General features: G+C 39.5%; 1 protein-coding gene across 7 annotated transcripts in view; it reads left to right on the forward strand.

Moving 5' to 3' along the window:
* Nucleotides 1-282: 282 nt before the first annotated feature.
* NRIP1 (nuclear receptor interacting protein 1) overlaps nt 283-18,496 on the forward strand; it is a 105,019-nt gene continuing 86,805 nt past the window's right edge. For 5 of the 7 annotated variants that reach the window (XM_063640663.1, XM_055279304.2, XM_055279307.2 and 2 more), the window contains exon 1: nt 1,221-1,509. The gene's annotated coding sequence lies outside the window, so the exon portion shown is untranslated. Of the gene's footprint in view, nt 525-1,220; nt 1,510-18,496 lie in introns of those variants that run through there. The other 2 variants (XM_055279305.2, XM_063640665.1) reach the window with 1 other exon arrangement.

Genomic DNA, 18,496 nt, shown 5'->3' on the forward strand with positions numbered 1-18,496 from the left:
TGGTAATTTTTTTTTCATGGCGAATTACTAAATGCTAGATGCTCAAGTCAAAAAGAAACCTGACATCTGGGGAGGTGTTGAGGGGGTGTTAATAGTTCTAGTGAGATGTCTGGGGATCGTTGAGGATAGGATTTTTAAAACAGCAAATACAAGGATGAGGGGAAATTATGGTTTCGTATGACTCTCTCCTCCCTCCACTTTCTCGTTTCACCAATCTGTAGCCCCCCCAATTTAGAGGCGGGTTCAGCGAGATTAGGCTGCAGGAAACCGAGAGGCTCCACCGCGCTGCCGCCCCGGCCTCGTGATGTAATTGTTATTTCTTATTCGGAGACTGAAGCGAGGAGAGCTGCCGAAGTAGCAGCCCTGCTCCTTTTCCCTTGTCTTGTTGGGTCAGATCCTTCCCGGGGATGATGCAGATTGGCTGACAGACTCCGCTGGAGACTTCGCAGTGACAAAGCAGCCGAGGATTAACCCTGCTCCTGGGTTCTACGTCTGTCCAGGGAGATGAGCGGGGCGCTCCTCAGGTCTCCTTCCTAGTTTTCCTCCCGGAGTCGCTCCACAAGAGTGCGGGGCGCCTACTACGTGCTGGGCGTGGGGTCAAAGTGACCCAGAGTTCGCGCCCGTGCCCCCCAAGATTAAAGCAGGACACACAGATTACAAGGAGATAGAAATTGGGGGTGGGTGGGTGAAAGGGGGCCCAGGGAGCGCGTGTTGTGGGGTGAAGGGGAGGAGGTAGACGCCTAAGGCGCCAGCACCCAGGCGGGGACCCTGGGGCGCCCCGGCCCCCAGGCTGTGCCCAAACGGGAGCATTCGGCCTGGGTCCCGAGAGCGCTTTCCCGGGTCCCCAAGAGGAGCTGTCCAGGCGCCTGCAGCGGTCGCGGGCGGCTGGACAGAGCTGGGAGCCCGGGGGACGGCCCGGGCGCGCCGAGCAGCCCCTCTCTCGGGGACGCGGTCCTCTCACTGCCTCCGGGTCTTGCAGCCCCGTCTGGGCCAGCCGGAGAGCAGGCGAGGAGGAAATGCACGAAACAGAGGGGGCTCCGCAGCTCCTGTGAGCCGCCCGGATCCGCGCGGCTTCCTCCTGACCGGGTGACAATGGGAGGGAGGGGGAGAAAAGGGTTAAGAAACTTGGCTGAAGAGCTGAATGGCGTGGGGCGGCGAGGGGAGGGACTGGGCCGCGGCGGACTCGGCGGCGGAGGGAGGAGCGCGGCTGCGGGCGGGCGGGCGGTGAGCGAGGCGCTCAAAGTCAGCCTCGCAGACATTGCAGCAGAGCCCCGAACTCGGGAGGCGGCGGCGGAGGAGGCGGCGGCGAGGCGCAGGGACGACCCGGCCCCACGCCCGCCCGCCACCCGCGCGCGCCCGTCCGGCCGTGGCCTCGCGTCAGCCGCTGCGCCGTGAGCGCCGCTGGTCGGAGGGAAGAGCTCGCCGGGGCGCCGGGCCAGGACGGGGCGGCAGGCGCCTTCGCGGACCGAGCCTGACGGAGCTGGAGGCTGGGAGCCGCGGCGGCCTGGGGTGAGTGACGGCCGCGGCCAGGGCGCCAGGAGTAGCGGCCGCCGGCGCCGCCGGAAACGGCCCGGGAGCGCGGCCCGCGTCGGCTCTGGCTTGGCGGGCAGGGCCGCGGGGGCGTCGGGGCGGCGGGGGCAGCGCGGCCGGCCACGGGCGCGCACGGGGCGGCGGGGAGGGCGCGTTTCCGGGGAAATCGTGCCTCTGCTGCCTGGTTCGAATCTCCGGGTTCTCGCGGGGGGCCGGGGCGGCGGGCTGGCAAGTTGTGGAGTGGCCCCGGGTCGGCCCGCCCGTCCGTGCCAGTTCTGGGCAAGGGGGCGGCCGTCGCGTGGCCCCTGCGCGGGGCCGGACACGGGGGCTCGGGGGGCCAGGTCGGGGTTGGCACCGCTCGCCTGCCCTCTCGGTCCCGAACCCTGGGCACCGCTCGCCTCGCTGCTCTCGGTCCTGCTGTCCAGCCGGATCCTGGGCGGCGCCTTTCGCCTGGGTGCCTCGCTGCTCCGTGCTCGCTGATACCCGGCTGAGAAAGTGAATAGCAAAAGGAACAGTTCGCCCGGCCCCCACCCGACCCCGGGCCCGCTCTGCCCGCACTCGCCGTCCCCTCCCAATGGCGAGGCTCACGGACCCGAGGCCTCAGCCATCATTTTACCAGGAGCCAGGGGCCGGCTCCCATTTAGGGCGAGCCGGTGGAAGTCGGGAGGCTGCCTTTTCTCCCTTCTTCTGTGTCCACCTTATTACTGTTGAATATTGTTTAATGAAGGTTTCCGTGGACGTATTCTGCAGACCCTCCCATCCCTTCCAAAGTAGTTTCCCAATTTTAATCAGGAGTTGGTGTTCAGTCTGAAGGAACAAAGGAACCAACTGTGTCTTAGAGGCGGACAGGCTGGGAGTCTGTGACACATGTTGATCTCTGAAGCATTCCAAGAGTTTCTACCTTTTATCACGTCAATAATTGGCTGCTGAAGGTAGTAAAAGAAGTACGGAATGATAAGCGCTTTTGCGTTTTAAAAATATTTTTTAACGGCACATTTTACTTTGGGGAAAAAAGACGTTCTTAGGCACAAGGATTTTTAAAAACTCAGTTGGTGGAACTGAGTTGGAGTTTGTTTCTGGTATTGTAAATGATTACATGTGGGATTGTGAAGGAAATTGTGTCTTAGAGGAAGAGAAGCCATCTGTAGGTGTCCATAGTAAAAATGGTTGTCGGGTTATATGTGATGAATGCTCTGTTTCTTGGGGGAATTTGTGAAGCAAGGGGCTTCGGTAATTCATTCTTTAAAGTTATGAATTGCATTGAACCTGCTTATTAGTGAATCATAGGTTTAGTAAGTGGGTGGCATTATTCAGTGTTTAATCATCAGTTTTCCACCTTTGTTGAAGATACAGTGAAATAATAGACTTTTTAAACAAATGGTGTTTCATCTGCCTGGCCCCTAAATGTCGGTTGCTGCCTGGAGTATGTTGAAGTATTTTTCACCTTCCAAGTGAGTGAGTTGCTCTAGTTTTGCCCAGCAGTTCCGTAACGTCGATAGGGTTTATTTGGTTCAGGGAGCACTGGCTTCATCACCTATAGTAACTTTTTTTCTGCCTGGGCATAGTTCCTAGAGACAAAGAAGGAGAATCAATTAGTGGAGCGGCTACTGCCCTGCAGGTTGTAGAATTGGTTGCTCTAGTCGGTTTCATACTCTGGTGGAGAAAGACCTCTTTCCAAACTTACCTTTAAAAGTGCCCTAGGAGTGTGAGTAAAATATACATCAGAACATAAGAGAGAGAAAAAAAAGGACTGTTCGTTGTTGATTTTATTCAAATGAGTTAGTTGAAAAACCAGGTTTTTAATGCCTGTGGGAAGTTAGTTGAAAACCAGGTTTAATGCCTGTTTTACATGCATTTCCAAACTCTGCAGAACTTGGATTTTGCTAATTTTAACACCCTAAAATATTGTTAACTTTGGACTAAAGAAGTGTGTGAAGAGACTAAAGGCTTTTCTGACTCTTGCAGTTATAAGTGCAAAACATCATGATAAAAAATAACCTATACCACCACCTAGAGTCTGTTTTTTAGTTTATTGCTCATGAAGTTTGCTTAAATTGACATGTCTGTTACAGTTCTGATATAGTCGAAAATGATTAAGAAGTACTAGCTTTCAAAAGGCCATCCAAGAGAACAATTATTTAAGTAATAAATAGCAAGTGCCAATTTAAATTATCCGTGCCACCTTTAGAATGGAAAATTATGACATATCAAGTCGAGTGGACTATTCTCCAGAAGATGTTAATTCAAAAGATTTTAAAACGGAGTTTTCAGTTTGTGCGCCAAGGCAGTTCTGATTGCTTAAAGACTTCTGCGTCGTTATCAGAGATTCAAGAAATCTTCCAAATCAGATGCCATTAGAACTTTTTGAAGTCCAGAAGAAACAAAAGCAAAAATACAGGAGAGGATTACAACTACAGAAATTCTGGAAATTCGGAAGTTAAGAGAGAACGCAGCCCATGACAGAGTTGTGGTTTAGAGATATGAAAAGTACAATCAATGTGAATTAAAGTGATAATCTGTTTTGCTGGTAGTTTATATGTGGTAAAGCAGTCTATTAAATGAGAGACCTTAGGGAGGCAGCTTTGTTGCCATGTGGCTTATCACGTTGTCCATGGAGGAAGTAATGTTCCTCCTTTAAGTGGTGTAGCCTGAGAGAAAGATGGCCTCCAAGATCTTTAATTAATTACCAGTTGAACAGAAAGAACTAGAGCACTGTATTAATTCTGTCAAACATCACTATTTTAGAACATTGAGGACAACTAAAAATGAATTAACGCATATCTGAAAGCAGAGTTTGATAGAAGGTGACAGATGAGGCAAAATATGCCAATCTAATGGAACAAATAAGATAAGGAGATATGCCATCCTTGACTCTAGAAAGATCAGAGGGAAGATTATTGTTAATTGCACAGATTCTATTGCAGACCGATGCTAGAAGACAATGACATAGAAGTAATTTTAAATCAGAATGGCTTAGGATATATGAGGTTAAAGGAATTTGGCTTTTAATTTTAAAACGTAAAGAATGTAAGAAACTTAAAATTAGCTCATGTTCTAACTGTTGTTTGGGAAAAGCAGTAATAGTTTGGTGTATCAGGTTAAAAGATAATTTTGCTCAGAATAACTTTAAAATACCGAATTTTCGTCAAGGAAAGCATTATTCACTTTAAATTGTGATAGGGTCAGTTTTGCTTTTCGCATTTGAGATTGCTTGATACAATTAGTTTTTAATGTAGGTTAGTAAGAGAAGAGGAGTTGTAGTCCCTTCCCTACCATTTCCCTCCCTCCCTTACTTTCTTCCCCTTTTCTAAAATAAACAGTGTCTAGATCTTTGGATATTTTCTTCCATGAAAAGTGCCTTAGTTGCAGCGTTCCTTCTTGGCTGTGGTTGGGGAGAAGTTTCTTCGCTCTTGTACTTTTCCCTTCGTGCCCCTTCAGGTGATTGATACACAATCAGAGTGGGTTTTGTTTTGTGTATTTGTTTAATAGTGATTTACTGTTACACGGACAAAGACTGGGAAAAAGCATTTGCCGTTCTAGCAAAGTCCTGTATACCCATGTCTTCCAACTGGAGAAATATTTTCATTAAAATAATCTTGACTACTATTGAAAAGTCAAAGAAAATTTTCAACAAGATATGCTAGGTTCTTGCAGGATATGAGTTTGAATCTGTGAACTAAAAAGGTTCAAGTTGCATTTCCTCGAGTTGTAGTTTTTTCAGGGACTTTTGGGGGAGGGGGAATGAGCAAGCTCATCCTGTAGTATTTAGATAACACAACAATTAGAGAAATGTAACACCAGTATGGTCACTAAGACTTGAGAAGGTAAAAACCAGGAGTGTCAGATGATGAAACAGGCCATTGGAATGGAACTGAAGATTATGTCGAGAGGTTGGAATGAACAAAAAGTAAATGGAGGAGAGAGATCTAGTTTCCGTATCCTGTTTGCATCTGATGCTGAAGCAGAGACATGAATTGCTGATGGTAATGGATTCTATTCTCTTTTATGAGGCCAGCAATATTATATAAATAGTGGTTGTTTGAGGGAGAGAGACAACAAGTTCCCATTTTGTGCATGTTCACACTTTGTTTTGAATGTCTCTGAGATGTCTTTAAAGTAGAGGATCAAAATTGGGTACCAGCATGGAATCAGGAGTTACACTTTGGAGGAAAATGAATTAATGCTAGATCACATTTTCTTTAATCTTTTAAGATCCGGAATTTTCCAAGGGTCTTCATCAACAGGGAAAACCATGTTCTGAGTGCTAAAGTTTGGGTGGTGAACTGGAAAATTCTTTTATAGAATCTCTGATAAAGATAAACATGTAAATAACTGCAGAAAGAATATTTAAGCACATCACCTATGATTCATGGTAGGGGGAAAATAGAGACCACAGAAACTCCTGAAGTCTTATCAGGGTTTCTTTGCAAACTATCATATGGATGCCCATCTGTTGTTTTTTCTTGAAATTTAGTGTTCAGGTTGATGGATACTGAATGTATAGGATTCTGAAGATTGGAGTTTATTTAGAACAGAACTTTCCTTTTGTTTTACTATGAGTTATGAAATGCAGTTTTAATTTGTTGCGATAAATATAGAAACTGAGATGAGTAGGAATTTATACTAACTTTTCTCACTGTTATGGTACATACGCTATATCATGAACCTTGAAATGCAAATTGATCCCTACACTATCTTGCAAATATTACAAATGAAGAATTACAAAAGTTGTGGTATTTTAGCTTATCAAAATGCACCCAAAACATAAAATAGTTTTCCTTAAGTTCTTAAAACAGAAGAATAGGAAAGAGTTAAAAATAAATGTGATTCATTTTATCATTATATTAGTATTTTGCTGAAATTAATACCTTGAATCACGTTAGGGATAAACATTTAGCCTAGAACTCTGAAAGTAGTATAATGTGAATCAGATTTAAACAATTGAGAAGGCTGGCAACTCAAAAATAGAGGAAGAAAACACTCTTTGGGGTTATGAAAAAAGGATCCTCTTAGTATTAAGATTTTTTAAAAAGCTATATACAGTTTTAAGATAGATTGTTCTTGAAGATAATGGGGTGAATAATTACCTGCTAAACAAATTATGAGTCCTATGATTCTTTTTTTGGTTGAAATAATTTCAAGAACTCCAGCATATGTTGCAACTTTGGCTAGAAAGGTGATTGTGACATACATCCATTCATCCATTCTCCCTCTCTCCTTCCCTCCTTCCCTCCCTTCCTTCTTTCCATTTTCAATACGTAGGGCTGGGGTAGCAAAAAAAAAAAATAATAATAAACAGTTTTGTAAAACTTGATAATAGAATTCTCTGACAGGGTTAATAGTTGTGTTTGAAATTCAGAGCTAGTATGGTTCACTCTCCCCAGAAAATAAAATTTTAACTTCTTACACCTCAGGGAATAAAAACTCTAAATTAAAACCCATCTTGCCTCTTTAACTTTGTGTCACTTAGCAAAAATATCTTTAAGGATGGAAAGAAGAGACCCCATGTGCCTTAAATTCCAAGTCACTGTGTGACTAAGCTCAGAGTTTCAATAAATATTAAACTAGAATCCTGCTGGGAATTTGAGTCATCAGCTTAAGCTACTCCTGGGACCAAGACAGCTCTGGTTGACCTGATGTTGGTGTTTATTCAGAGCTTTGGTGGAAAGGAGCCTCTCACCCTTGGACTTCTAATTAACAAAGTCATTCCTTAGTCACTTGTTAAGTGATAGTCTGAGCTACTCCTTGTTTTCAAGCCTGTAATTTGCTAAAGGATTGAGCACAACAGAGAAACTAAGGCGTTTGGAGCTTCTGCTGTTTAGAGTCTGCTTTCATTATTTTACTTTTACTTTCTTATCTAGCTGTGTGAGGGTACTAGGTAAAGGTCTGGTGATTTGCTTTAGATACTTAAGAGAAAAGCTTAGCTGTAGTCACATATAGTGGCTCAGATGGCTTTCCTTATAGTTACATGTTTTAATAGTTGAGTTTGCCTATACTCTTCATAACATGCACATGTTAAATATGTTACTGCTTTAAAAAAGCATTTCATTAGTAAGATGGGAAATTGTTTGTGTACAATACTGAAGTGAGAGTAGTAGTATAATGGTGTGTTTGGTAACTAACAGGACACAATCAAAATTTGAGAATTAGAAGTTCAGAATGCAAAAAGGACTTCTCTCTTGAGGAATCTATCTAGAAGTTGAGAGACAGCAAGTGTTTAACAGATTGTAATGATTTCTGAGAAGCATGCTTTTAAAGATTTTTTTAAATTCCTGAATTTATGAGTTTATAATAATTATAATAGAGCAATAGATTTATACACTGGAAAAGAAACAAATTAAGGGAAGGACAGAATACACAATAACATGTAGGACATCAAGAAAATATGTTTGGAAACATGTGAAACTGTCCAGATGGGAAATAAGAAATATTCTTGAGAGAAATTAATCACAGTTGCAGTTTTTCTCCTAAAGGGACTGTTTGCACAATGGGTCATGTAGGCTCAGGTTTGATTTTTGAAAAACGTGTTAAAAGTATTCCTGTTTTGTTATTCCATGTTTATTTTTCAAGTTTAGGTTCTGCTACTAAATCAAGATGATACAGATAAAAAGAAAGCCCTTTTATCTCCCCCGGCAGCATCTGTTGAATAAGGGGGTTATATTTGATTTCTAAATTCTAAAATTCTGACTATACAGCAGTATATGCTGTTGTTGACGGTAAACAGTAAAGATTTCAAGCCTGTGGTTTTAAAAGAAGAGATGGTTGGGTAGAAACTTGGAATATTAAGAAGTTGTTTAGTTACTTGCCTGTTGCCTTTTCCTGTTTTGTTGGGAGGGGGAGCAGGGAAAGGAAGAGTATTGAACTTTTTGGGGCAACCGTTTTGTGCCAGACATTGTGCTGGAAGCTTTACACACATTTTGTCTTTTAATCCTTCTAATTCCCCTGTGACATATAGGTATCATTTTCTCTAGAGATAAGGAAACCTAGTCTGAGAAATGCAAGAGTAGTTAACTTGCCTGCAGTCAGTCACATGGCTTTCATTGATAATTTGATTTTCTTTAAGAATATGCCACTGTTTGAAGAAAAAACCAGTTGCCATCTTTTTCTCAGGAAGCCGTTAAAAAACCTTGCTCCCAACCTGGTAGCCATAAAACTCATGCAGCATTTCCAAGCCTCATAGCCTGGATTCTCCAAGACCAGGCTCTGTGGGAAGGCACATTGTTGCCAGTCGATGATTCTGCAGCAGCTTATGCTAGTTCTCAAAGCGCTGATGTCCTGCTGCCTGCATTGCACTGGAGGGAAATGTACTCACCAAGGGCTGCCGCACAGGCTCTTTTCCCTCCAATGCTAACTCTTGTGAAGTGTACCACAGAATTACTGCAGTGTTATTTGAGGCAGTGAAAGCAACTATGTTTCTTTATATAATTCATTAAAATAGCTTGTCATGGTCTTAAACTGAGTGTTCCCAAGGCTAATTATGTTTGTCCACTTCAAGGAGAGGTTGTAGCACATTCAGAACCATAGCTCTTCCTGGTGAAAAGTTACAACTCTTGACTATTAACAGTTCTTAACATGGTTTTTTTTTTAATTACCCTATCTTCACTCACAACAATTTTGTTAAAGACTATGCTGTGCTGATAAACTGGTCTCTGAAATACAAAGAGGAAATTAACAATGCATTTGTGAATTGGAAGGAAGTGGAAGTAGAGAGATGAGGAGTAGTTGACTTTATTTTGGGAGTAGACTGTGTCAGGAGGGAGATTGTTGAGTTGGGGAGCTTTGTGGCACATAGTACATTTTTAAGTACATACCAGGTACGTGCTTTTATTGTTAAAGCCATAAGAAATGGAGTTAGGAGCTTCTCCACCTCCTTTTACTTGACTCATTTAAAATTTACGGAATTTTGAACCTAAAAGATTCAAGCTGAGTGGTTCCCTATACACTGAAAGGTATAGTCAAATTGAAACTATGTTGGAGACACAAGGATGAATAATAAGACTCGTAAACATAATATTTTCTAGGGTGCTTTGGATTTTGAGTTGCCAAATCATATTGGAAAAGCAAGAGATTTGTATAAAAGCTGCAAAGGAAACATCTATGTTTTGTTTAGAGAATACATTATATTTTGGCCAAATAAGAAAAAAGAGAAATTGTCAAAGTGAACAATATGGGGGGAAGAATGTCTTCCTAAAGATCAGAATGAACTTACATTCTTTCCTTAACTGATCCATGCTTTTAAAAAAAAAAAAAACAACAAAAAAAAAACGAATTAAAATACACTGAATCTATGTGATGCCAAATATAAGGATTGAAAACAGTCTTTTTTTAATTTACCATCTGATTCCTTTCCAATATCTGGATGTTTGCTATTATTGTGGCAAAACCCATTGTTCACTGTATTGCTAAAAATCTACTTTTAGTTATCCTGGTAATACTTGACTGACCTAAGTCAAAGTCACATTTTCTTTCTTTCTTTTTTTTTTTTTTTTAACTTCTTTTGCTTGGGCTTTCACGAATTGAAGTGATTTCATAGAATCGTTAGATTTTTCAGGTTGGAAGAGAATTTGATAAAAGCTATGGCTGCTCTGGATTTAAGCACACCTATCTTAGAGGCACATTGTGGTCCCTCCATTTATCAAACAAGTTGGTTTTTAGATGCATCTTACGTGTGGAAGAGCACACAGTTGGTGTAGACTATAAATAAAATAATGATAAAATGCTACCATTTGGTGCTTACGTGCCATTTTCTTTCCTCTTGGGTTTCCTTCTTTCTCTATTTTTGTTTTGTCTTTACTCTATTTTCCTTTTTATTTCTTAATATCTTGTTCATCTTTTTTTTTTTTTAATTGCCAGGGGATCCATGTGATACAATGCGGTCAATAATTACTTATCTTCCTGTAGTTTTTGTTTTTGCCGTTAAGTTAAAATGTCCAGAACAGTTACTATCTGCATTTTACAGAGGAAAAAATCGAGTCCTTTAGAATTTAAACACATTTTGAAAGTCATTCAGCTAGCAGTTGGGTAGATCTAGGATGATCAGTCAAATCTTGATTTATTTCACACTTTTTTGTTTGTTTTTGTCAAAGCAGTCTCAGAAAGAGGGGTTTGTGTATCAGGTGTTAAGGAATAGTTAATAACCTTTGGTGATGGATCCTGCAGTAAAATCCAAACTAACCCCAAGAAGGGATCTATAATAATAAGAACTGGGTCTTGAGAGGTGAAATGAGAAATGGCTGGCTGCATCACTTTTGTTCTAGTACCTTATTTTCTTCTCATGGTCTTCATAAAAGTCTTAGGATTTGTTGAATATTCTGGTACTTGAAATGTAATTTCCAGGCTGAGAATTTAAAAAAAAGAAGAGTACAGTTATGTACATGTTCATGCAGTGGCATTGCTTTACATGTTACATACATTTGGAATTTTATTTAAAAAGAAGTAGGGAGACTCGCTGTTTATTTGTAGATGAAGACAGTCAGATACCTTTAGTTGACCAGAACACTCACAGGCCAGCTCTACTTTTTATTGATGAGTAGTATTCCAACACCATTAATGTAGATGGTTGGGTCTCTTGGTTCAACTGGAAACATATCTCAAAGGTTATGGACCCCATTCCTCTATTTTCTTGAGAAAGGCAACAAATAAGATGAGGGGGCACTGTGTGGACCAGTGGTGATAATGTGCCATGAACCAAGTGCACCTTGGTCTACACCCCTAGAAAAGAGAGCAAGAGAGAAGAAACCTATATGTAGACCTTTTCATGGACCACACACTGGCCATGTTCCTGACCTTGGTGAAACATTGGAAAGGAGTATTCTCCCTCATGGGACAGTGGGCAAGGGAGTTTGTAGGCTTACTTCTGTCCCCACGCCTCTAGCAAGATCCGATTTTCTTTCACAGTTTTGTGTACACCCTGATTGTAAAAGTTAAACTTGTGTTATAGCCGTTTTCCTTGGTAGAACTCCATGAATAGGAGCTTATTCATCAGTGTACTGTTGGTCCTGTAAGTGTCTGGCACACAGAAGGATGTCTATAAGCATTTGTTGAATTGAACTGTACCAGTCCCAACCACTGGCAAAATTTGGCTCAGCAGTAGAACCTTTATGTATTTATGCATAGCAGTTGTTAATTATTATGTGTAACTTATGAATAATGGAAGCTCTTCCACATTTTTTCCTTAGTCCGTTTAAATTAGGACTTTTAAAAGGAATAATTTTTTTTTTTTTTTTTTTTTTTTGAGGTGGAGTCTCGCTCTGTCGCCCAGGCTGGAGTGCAGTGGCGCGATCTTGGCTCACTGCAAGCTCCGCCTCCTGGGTTCACACCATTCTCCTGCCTCAGCCTCCCGCGTAGCTGGGACTATAGGCGCCTGCCACCTCGCCTGGCTAATTTTTTGTATTTTTTAGTACAGACGGGGAGGAATAATATTTTTTCCTTAAAATGTATCATCTTCTTTCCAGGCATACTAATTATGAGGGAAAAAGTGAAACTGACTGTTAGTGACATTATAATTAATTGGTACTTGAAATAATTTGTTTTGTAATATTACATTTCTTCAGTAATACACAAATTATAATATATTAGAAAACATGTTTAGCAAAATCTTTGGGGACAACATTTTTTTTGTAAGGAAATGAATAAATATATTTCTGGAGCCTACTAGGCAGTTTCCTTAGCATCACTTTCTGTAGTCAAAAGGACCCACCAGCTGGGCACACTTAACTGCCTTGGATTTGACAGCTTGATAAGGTGGAAATCTTAACATTTCACATCTAGAGTTAACTTTGGTGTGCAGTAACCTTAAAAGTTAAGAGGGTATCAAGAACGATTGATGATTCAGAACTTGGTAAGTTATGGGATTAAGTAGTATATGAAGCCCTTCTATGCCTTAAAAATTAGGATTTGCTCTTCACTAAAGATGAATTTCCTGACTCTTTTCTAAGAGTCATATTCAACTACATTAATAACTGCTGGTAAGAGACAGAAAATAAAATTATTTTGAAATGGAGCTCAGAGATTTCTAGATGAGAAATTTATTTTAAAATGCTAATAAAAATAAATAAATTATATGGATATATATTTATAACATTGATTTTTAACAGATGCTCTTAAAATAACTTTAACCAAGTTTCTTGCTTTGTGAAGACAAAGTTGTTTGTTTTTTGTTTTTTTAACAAAGGTAACTTTATGAGTGTTTGACAGTATATTTCTTTTGCCTCGTATTTCTGTGTATTCGCCTGCTTGTAAATCATAGCAAAAAGGAACAAGCTAATGGACTAATGTATGAAGTAAAAGGGCAGAAAAATGAGCACATTTACTATTTATGCACTATGTTCTACTGTGTACTTTCCTCCAGTGCTTACTTATCCTGAATTCCTGAACAACTTTTTCCCTCATGGTTCATTAGTGTCAGTCGGTGTGTTATAGAAATGCGTGAATTCCTATAAATTAGTTGTGAGTGTGAATTTCCCACTGTTGGTTTCCTCAGCAGACACCCAAACTTAATTTCTATTTCATAAACTAAAAGTTGTAGCTAAGGCATGACATCCGATTGAAATTAACACTATTATCCTTTGCGATGAAAAGGGAGAATAAAACTAAAGTTGCTGGTAGTTGCCCCTGATACAAATGTTTGCTTAGCTTTGACCATACATCGATCTATTTATTTTACATTTTACACATCCATGGGTATTCTTCCCGATAATGCCAAGGAATGCTTTCCTTTGCAGGCATCATTCTAACAACACAAACACATTCACTGTGAATTTTAAACTCTCGTTCTCTTTTTTCCTCCTTTAATAAATTGTCTCATTGAGATTATTCATTGTTTTGGCAGTACTCTGATCTTGCTTTTGCAAAATCATTGTATATTCTGTTTAATGGCATGTTACTTTAAAACTGTAAAGTTTAGGGTTGCTAAAGGCAAAAGCTGACAATATTTGTTAATATTGAGAATAGGTAAAAATGGGCCTTTGGGCAGTCAACAAAAGTAAAATTAAAATCTGACTTTAAATCTTTTGAAAATCTAACATTAATATGGATTTCTTTATACCAATCAGAAATTCAAATTTTGTTTTATGATACTGATCTTTAAGTTGTTTATGTGTCACAGTGAGAGTGGTAAGAACCTTTTTTTTAATTGTATGAAGTAAATGGAAGGAAAAATAACAGTATACATCACTGTGGTAAAACTAAAATATCTTTAATGATAGCATGTTAGTTTGGACTACGTTTTGTTTTATTTTACAGTGAATTAGGAAGTGTTTTCGGTTCTGCTTTTTGGAACTCTGGTAAATGTGAACAGCAATTCATATGCATATAGGTGTAAAAAAGAGGTATTTGAAAAGATAATGCTGCGTGAATTTGTCCAGTGAGGATAAGTAGCAAGTTGTAATTACCTTCTGTAGTTTAAGTCATTGGCTGTATTTAATACGTCAGTGAAGTATCGGGGGGAATATTGTGGTTGTACATACTACCTTGTGAGTGTTGCAGGATTTAGTAGTTCTCAATGACCATTGTTACTTTTATAAAGGAAAATATAAGTAGTGAGGGGATAGGATAGGAAGTTTCGCGGTGTGGGAGGGGAAAGGAATCATTACTTCTCAGCTGCTGAAGTCACAGTTTATTTTGTTTTAGGCCTCTTTGCATAGCATATTCTAGAGGATGGCGAAGGATAATACTTTGGGGTGAAAATGTTAGTATCCTTAACACACTTCCGGGTGGTTTAACTATTAATCAGAAGCACCATGGAGATTAAAGAATTGGAGCTAGGGATTAGATAGGTTTTAGTGAGGCTTTGCCATGGTAAAGCTATGAAATGGGTGAGTCAGTTAACGTCTCCTTGCTTCAGTAGCAGCATTACTTCGAAAGCGAGGTTTTACTTTCGAATGTGTTGAGCATCAGGGTGAATAGAACTTAGGGCTGAGAGGATGTCCCTTATGATTTTTTGAGCTTGGCATTTAATATTTTACAGCAAAGTTTTTAGCTTAACATAATTGAACTTGTACTAGATAGGGTTAATAGGCTAGAACAAAAGGTCAAAGCATAAGGCATTAGGCTTAATTAAGGGAGAGCAGGAGTGGCAGGAGTGTGTGACAGTTAAATGGGTTTCCCACAGACTAATGTCGGTTACAGTGCAACCATGCCTCAACTTAAGTGGGTTATTTTGTGCAAAGGGCAGCAGTGATTAGCAGTTTGACATGCCAGACACTTCTGGCCAATCCCATCTGTTTTAGAGGTTAAAAAAGCACACCTTTATGAGCTGATGGATTGATTTGTGTGCCTGCCCGTCTGGTAAAGATTAGAAGTCCAAGGCCAGTGCAGTAAATGTCAGTTATAGAATATTATACTTTCTTGGTTGGCTCATTGTTTTAACCGTCAACTGTTTTATAATGGGGGATAACTGCTGTTTATGGTGTTGAATGCAAGATAGGTGGGGGAACAGGTGAGGGAGGAAGAAAAATATTTCCTAGATGGACTTGTGAATTAACATATTCTGTAGCAGGTGTTCACATTTTAAATGGAATGTTTTTGACCTGTTCCTTACAGTTTCAGTCACATTGTTCTTTTCTGAGTGTTATCTTAGCAACACTGCCAGTCCAGGATTTAATTTTGCATACAGAATTGGTAGGTTTGTTTATTTAGGTACCTCTTTTTAAAGGTGTAATAATTTTTTATTGACCTCCTGAACAAGGGAAAATAAAATGAAAATGACACACACACATGCACACGCGCACACACACGCGAACACACACAGAGTTCTGTGTTCTTTTATGTGGTCAGTCAGGTGCATGTGAAAAGGAGACACAGGAGGGGCTCAGGAAAACAAAGTTTATTATACTCATGAGTTCTCGGAGGCACAGCATGACATTCAGGGTCACATGAGAAAGCCCCAGTGTTGGTCCAGGGGCCAAAGGGGCAGGAGCTAGAAGAGAGACCAGGCTGCAGCCCTTTCTGGAGTATCTGTGGGAAAGGCAAGGCAGAGCGGGTAACCAAGTTTAGGATTAGCTAGTTTGCATTAGCTGTAGGTAAATGCTACTGCTACTACTACTAATAAGCTATAGGTATGTAATAATAGTAGCTTTGATTAAGTTGTAGGTATACAAGCTCTAAACTGTAAGAGTGATCCCTAGTTTGCCTGGTAGATACCAGGCAGGGGAATATTGCCTCCTAGGTGTATGGGTCAGGTGGAGGAGGTATGGCTGTGGATTGGTTAGTTTGCCTGTGAAAGGTGCGCTGAGTCCTTTGCCTTCTCTAAGCATTGGCTGGCCCCTAGAGGGGCAATCTCTTCCCAGCCAGAAAGGAGTCAGAACCATCATAATATACAGAAAATAAGAAACATAAACAATACACACATATGTACTTGCTTTAAGGGTAGGATTTACTATGGTCACATGAGTTTGAAGTGTGTTTGAACTTAGACTCTAACCTATTTCTTTCTTCATTGCAAGCTGTTAAGTGCGATGCCGTGAATATAGTTCATTTTCAGTTCTGGAATGTAGCTCATTTGAAGATACACAAATACTATGTTGTGGTTATAGAAATTGGCTCCAACATATTCTGAAATTCAAGGAAAGGAAAGATCTCAATTGTCCTCATAATCAGTGAACTTAGGAACATAAAGCATTGATTGATTCTTTTGGGACAAGCAGAGAGAGAATGTTTGAGAAAAACAAAAGTTATCTTAACAGAAGATTATATTCTTCCTGAGGTTTGAGTTTAAATAGAAATGTAGCCAAGAACATTGGAAACACATTGGAAGGTTCTGATTGGTCTCAATAGCTTATCCTTGTCAAAAAATGTGAACCATAAATTGCTTGTTACCTAGTTACACAGATTTTATATTTCATGTCTGACCCTGCATTATTTCTTATAGAAAGAAAATTAAAATACCAAGATGTGGTCACTGAAAGTTATATGTAGATAATAATAGGAATTAGTATTTTATTATGTATATGTATGCATTTATTTTAAAACTAAGCTAATCCAAAGTGAATTGGCTTAACTTATAAAAAGACATTGAGAAATTTTATTTCTCATTGACAAAGGACAAAGTGACATCATGTATTGAAGTTTATTTAGGAATATATTAATTAAATATGTGTCCATCCGTGTGTTCTTTGTGGAGTAGCATCTCTTGAAATGATTTGGATCTAATATAGATTTACGTAAAAAAAGTTTTGCCCTTCTCTACAGGGAGAGAAGGTGAAGAAGCATAAATTTTATAGTATCATTGCTTCTCTTTCATTAAATCATTTGTAAGTTGCAAAAGATTGGCTTGAGTAGTATAAAAGTGCTTGGATAGTAAATTAAATGTGAGAGATTTACCTAATTTCATGGGTGGAAACTGCTTAAATGAATCTTTTGGTGATGTTGTATTAAACCTGAAACAAATACTTCACATTCTGCATATGTACTAATATTATAAACATTTAAAAAGTACCCTAAATCCTATTCTTTTGATTTCCTTCCCTTTTCTCCAATAGCTTCAAGTGCCAATAATATCTTGTTTGTGTTACAATTGCATTTTACAAAGCTAAAGGGAAATATTTTGTAGGGTTAACTTTTTTGTGTGTGTGTGTTGATATACTCTTGAGATTTTGGAGAATACACATTATCCCCTGTAATCTATGATTGTTAATCTGTCAATCTATTGTACCTCTTTTCTTTTATTAATGTAGTATTATTGGATTTGAGACATGTAAACTATGCTTCTCTAAGCAAATTAGTTGAATATATTCTTGTTTAGGTTATAAAAAATGAAAGCAGGTACTGTTAACATACTTGGCATCCTGTGTTTTAAATTCTTTTCCTAAAACTATAGCTTTGTAACCTGAATATTAGGTGTTAGAGATTTTACAAGACAATGGGAAAATAATGGCTCTGTATTGTATTTTGATTCTAAATGCTATTAGGGTATAGAATTGTTCTTTACCTCTATTTAGGCAGATTAATTTTAAGAAGAAAACCATAATATATGATGGACTTATTCAAATATATATTTTAGTGTTATTTATATATTTGTAAAATGAATACGTGTGTGTGTGTATGTATTTGTGTGATATATTTTAAATGGAGATGTCTACACCTGTTGATTGCATTAAGCATTTAGTATCCCCTAATGAAGGATGGAAAAGGTGCTGCCACACTGTCTAAGTGGATCATTTCTCCTTGGTAAATTACACACATTCTACTTTTTTGTATTCTGTGACCTTGCAGTCAGTGACTTCAGCCCAGAATAGTTTCAAAGTCATGTAAATGAATGCAATTAAGGTATTGCCTATCATCTTACATAGTTCAGATGGAACCTTATTGGATGGAGAGGTTTATTTGCTTTATGAGAAAGGTCAAAATAAGGTTAAATTTTATTACATAAAATGATTTGGTAATGTTTTTATTTAGCTCCTAAAAAAGTAATGTCCTAATAGGAAATGATAATGCTTTTTTATTTTTCCTTAATCACCTGGAGTTCTCTTCAGGTTCTGTTTGTTTTTGTCTGATAGTTATAAACTCTATTTTGAGGAGATGCCTTCTGTCAACTAAGATTTTGGGAACATGCTGCCCGTAGTTATGATTCTAGGTATCTTTGACTTATACACATAGGTGACATACCCTGTTAATGATGTAGGGTAGCTTTGGTGTTGCTGATGTGTAGGCATACTTCATTTTATTGTGCTTCACTTTATTGCTCTTTGAAGATAATTTTGTTTTTTACAAATTGAAGGTTTGTGGCAGCCCTGTACTGAGCAAGTACCATTTTCTCAACAGCATGTTTTCAGTTTGTGTCTTTGTGGTCACATTTTGATAATTCTCACAATATATAAAACTTTTTCATATTATTATATATGTCATGGTGATCTGTAATCAGTGATCTTTGACGTTACTATTGTGATTGTTTTGGGGTACCGTGAACTGTGCCCATATCAGCCGGCGAACTTGTTCAGTGTGGTCTGACTGCTTTACAGACTGGCTG

The sequence above is a fragment of the Symphalangus syndactylus genome, chromosome 5 (genome assembly GCF_028878055.3).
Source record: "Symphalangus syndactylus isolate Jambi chromosome 5, NHGRI_mSymSyn1-v2.1_pri, whole genome shotgun sequence".
Taxonomy (NCBI): Eukaryota; Metazoa; Chordata; class Mammalia; order Primates; family Hylobatidae; genus Symphalangus; species Symphalangus syndactylus.